The sequence below is a fragment of the Tenrec ecaudatus genome, chromosome 1, assembly GCF_050624435.1.
Source record: "Tenrec ecaudatus isolate mTenEca1 chromosome 1, mTenEca1.hap1, whole genome shotgun sequence".
Taxonomy (NCBI): Eukaryota; Metazoa; Chordata; class Mammalia; order Afrosoricida; family Tenrecidae; genus Tenrec; species Tenrec ecaudatus.
Window position 1 is genome coordinate 133562259 of NC_134530.1, and position 4760 is coordinate 133567018.

At 40.9% G+C, this 4760-nt stretch overlaps 1 pseudogene; it reads left to right on the plus strand.

Moving 5' to 3' along the window:
- Positions 1-3538: 3538 nt before the first annotated feature.
- LOC142438111 (U4 spliceosomal RNA) lies at positions 3539-3700 on the plus strand (annotated as a pseudogene).
- The last annotated feature ends 1060 nt before the right edge of the window (positions 3701-4760 follow it).

The following is a 4760-nucleotide window of genomic DNA, read 5'->3' on the forward strand; positions in this document are numbered from 1 at the left end:
TATATATGTCTTTTCCCTTTTCTCAATAGTATTTTAAACCCCATACCATTGGCTAGATTAGTGATATTTTTATTAGAATTACCAAATGTACCATGGAGGTTACTTACATCATTTCTCAAGAAGCCGACAATGCTACCTCTAAAGCAGACAAGGACTAGATGGATGTATGTCTGTATGTGAATGGAATTTGAGCTTGCACTTAATAGTAAGCCCTAATCTACAAACAATTAGTTCTAAGGATGTAGGCCTGCTTGATACTAGCCCTCATGTAGTGATCCCTGAAGATATGAGTGCCACAGCAAAGTGTGGTCAAGAAATCAGATGGTGCCTGGCTATCAGAAAGAATCATATCTAGGTCCTTAAAGGCTTGTTTAAAACAAACATCCATATAAGTGAGTTAACTAGTTAACTCTGCATGGATGGAGCACACCAGCCGGTGTAATCAAACTATTATAAATAACAAAATCCATAATCCAAGGAGGGACTTGTATTAAAGTTCAAATTCAAAGCACCTGGTTTTTTTTGTGTGTGTGTGTGTGTGTTTTAGCATTTTGATGCGGGCTCATACAACTCTTATCACAATCCATACATACATCCATTGTATCAAGCACATTTGTTGCCATCATCATTCTCAAAACATTTTCGGTCTCCCTCCCTCCCCACTCCTCCTCCCTCATGAACCCTTATAATTTATAAATTATTATTATTTCGTCATGTCATACACTGTCCGACATCTCCTTTCACCCACTTTTCTGTTGTCTGTCCACCAGGGAGGAGGTTATATGGTGATCCTTGTAATCAGTTCCCCCTTTCTACCTCAGCTTCCCTCTACCCTCCAGATATCGCCACTCTCACCACTGGTCCTGAGGGATTCATCTGTTCTGGATTCCCTGTTACAGTTCCTATCTGTACCAGTGTACATCCTCTGGTCTAGCCGGATTTTAAGGTAAAATTAGGATCATGATAGTGGGTGGTGGAGGGAGCAAGCATTAAAGAATGAAAGTAAAATTGTATGTTCCATCATTGCTACACTGCATCCTGACTGGCTCATCTCCTACCTTCTGTAAGGGGATATCCAGTTTCCTACAGATGGGTCTTGGGTCCCCAATCTGCACTCCCCCTCATTCACAATGATTTGATTCTTTGTTCTTTGATGCCCAATACCTGATCCCTTTGATACCTCGTGATCACACAGGCTGGTGTACTTCTTCCATGCGGGCTTTGTTGCTTCTGAGCTACATGGTCACTTGTTTACCTTCAAGCCTTTAAGACCCCAGATGCTGTATCTTTTGATAGCCGGGCACCATCAGCTTTCCTTACCACATTTGCTTTTGCACCCACTTTGTCTTCAGTGATCATGTCGGGAAGGTGAGTATCGTGGAATGCCAGTTTAATAGAGCAAAGTGTTCTTGCATTAAGGAAGTACTTGAGTGGAGGCCCAATGTCCATCTCATACCTTAATACTAAAGTGATAAATATATGCACATGGATCTATTTTGAGCACCCGATTTATAGAAGGCGATGGATGACTATGAAAACTCAAAATCCATTTGCAATTTCCTCATGTTAACTAACCTCCATTGAATCCCCACTGACTATTGGCCAGGAATGTGAATAGTCTTACCCTCAGACAGAGTACATTGAAAGATAGGTACCTCCACCTGTCTGACCAGCCCATGGAGGGTCAATATCTACTAGAGGCCTTGTCTGGGTATGTCCTTAATGGAGATCATCTTACTGAGGGTCTCATAGTCAAGAGTCATTTCCTGACTGCCTTATGGAGGCACTGGACCAATCTTCTAAGCTCCTCTAACACAACATACATATCCCAATTACAGCCCGGTTCCTGCTTTGGTAATCTCGCCTTTAATTATGATGATTTTGCTCTGCTGCCAACCATGCATTTATGACATTTTTCTTTGCCTCACCATGATCTTCCTACACCTCTGTTTATCGGCCAGTCCTTGCTTGGACACCAACATGACTTCATGATAATGGTCTCTCGCAAGTAGAAGATATGCCTCTCCCTTTGTCTTGTCGCACCCTGTTTGAGACTTTATAAATGTTTTTTTAATTAAAAAAAAGACAAAGGATAAATAAATAAAATTAATCCTGTTGGCAGCTTACCCTCATTGCCATCAACTCAATTCTGACTCATGGCGACACCTGTGGGTTTCCAAGACTGTAGCTGTTTATAGGAGTAGGAAGCCTACTCTTTCTCCCACAAAGCTACTGATGGTTTCAGACTGCTGACCAGGCAGCTTGCAGGCCAAATCAAAACTATTATGCCACCAAGACTTCTGTCTGCAACCTAGCGTCCCTGTTTATTCACCAAAAGTTGCTAATCTTTTCTGTTCAATAATTAATCAATAGCAAAAGACTCTAGGCTTACTTAATATAAATTTCAAACTGTCTCTGAGCTAAAGTGAGTGGGGGGGGTCAAATGTTTTCCGTTAGTACAGAATCTGATATCAGTTCATTTCAGATAAAAGGGGAAAAGCAGAGTTCACTCAATCGTGTTAAAATTAGTCAATGGTTGCTCTCCAATTCATCTCTCCTCCATCTGCTACCTTAATACTTAACATATAAAAATATGTACCTAGATCTATTTCCCTATAGTTATATACAAATGTATTTACATATGTACATGCCTGTATTTAGACCTCTACAAATGTCCTTTGCCTCCTAGTTCTTTCCTCTATTTCCTTTTATTTTCTTCTTGTCCCACTATCATATTCGGGTTTCAGTAATTCCTCTCAGCTACATTGCCCTTGATCAAACCCCACCAGGCATCCTATACCCTCCTCAATATTGATTTTAGATCACTTGTCCCTGGGCTTGTTGACACCCCCCTTCCTTTTCCCAGCCTCCCCCTCTAACCGGAACCATTGTTTTCGCCTCTGGATTGTTTATCCACCTATCTTATCTAGATAGACATGCAGAAACAATAATAAACACAAAGACAAGACAGAGCAAAACAAAATAACAAAACAAAAGACAAAAAATGGCACGCAAAAAGGCCTATAAATAGTTCTAGCTCTGTTTGTTGACCTTTAGGAGTGTTTTCAGGTCAAGTCTGATGGGGAACTTCATCGCTAGCTCGCCTGCTGCTCTGTTGCATGCCCTTAGTGTTTTGCCCCAGTGTGGTGGGGTCAGTTTGGGCACAATTCCCTCACTGGGTCTCCAGTGTTGTCCCCCTTAGCACTATGGGTCAGCGAGGGACATCATGTCTTGTAGTGCTGCTCGGAGCAGGAATATTGTCCTCGGGACTTGGTGGCCAGTATGTTATTCCACTCTCTCTCCTTCCGTCTTCATTTGGCATTGATTCTTCTTTGGTCTTTCTTATACATGGAAAATGTGACGGTAACGGTTATGTGTCAACTTAGCTTGGTCCTGATTTCCAGTGATTTGGAAGTTATGTGGTGATATCATTTGCCAGTTATATAATGATGTGGTCTGATTTATAGTCTGAAGTTAACTGCTATTTCCACATAATGTCAATTACTATGTAACAACCTGATCTTTAGAAGTAAATCATAGCTTTGCGCAGTGGCAATATCGTAGCCAGTGAGGTTTATCCGAGGTGCGATTATTGCTAATTGAAAAAAAAAAGAAGTAAATCATATTGATAAGTGAGGAGTGGGTATCGTCTACTTCAAGCCCATCACCTTTTTCAAACATCAGATTGTTTTCCTTAAACGTATGGAGAATAACTGCCCAGAACAAACCTTAATTTCTTTGACTTTTAATTATTTTTAACATCACTGAGCAGAGACGTCTATAATCTTACTCCTTTTTATACTGACAGAAGTAATAAGGCCTGCCTTTTAAATCTCAATAAAGAGGATAAACAACAATTTCTATTTGGTATTAAAAGAACATCTAAAAATTCCTAAAGATATTGCAGGGTTGCTTTAATTTTTTTTGTATTTTTCTCAAAATAATAATAATTTTAAAAATTCCCACCTCATACTTAAATGACAGCCAAGGCATAAAAAGAGAAACTTTTTAAAGAGGAAAAAAACTCCAGAAAATAACAAATACTGGAATGACATAGAGATGGGAACCTGGCAGAGTGTGGCTGGGGCTGTAAAGTGATAAAGCACTAGCTCAACTAACTCGGAATAGAAAGTCTATACAAACCAGCAATCTCTCTGCTAGGTACATGACCTAAAGAAGTAAGGGTCATACTATAAACAGACAAATGTATGCATACCCATGTCCCACGCCGCAGCACTGTTTACAATAGCAACGAGATGGAAACAACTGAAAGGCCCATCAATAGAAGAATAAAGAAACGTTGATACATATACACAAAGGAATACTACGCATCACTAAAAAACAATAACAAAACCACCAAGTACCTCATGGCATGGATGGACCTGAGGAGCATTATGCTGAGTGGTTGAACCAAAACCAACGTCACCCTCACAGAATCTGTTCAGACTCCTATCTGTCCAATAGGACTGGATGAAACTGCCCATACAGACTTCTGAAACTGTAACTCTTGGTTGTTGGTGTTGTTAGGTGTGGGCTCAAACCCACAGCAAGGACTAAACGCTAACAAGTCCCATGACATCCTCCCGATGGTTCTTATTTTGAGTCCATTGTTGCAGCCACTGCGTCCATCCTTCCTGACAGCCTTCCTCTCCTGCTGCCCTTTGCGTGCCCCAGAACGACATCCTTTCCCAGGGACTGTTCTCTCCTGACAGCTCCAGAGGGTGTAAGAAGTCTCCCAATCCTTGCCTCTAAGGAGCACC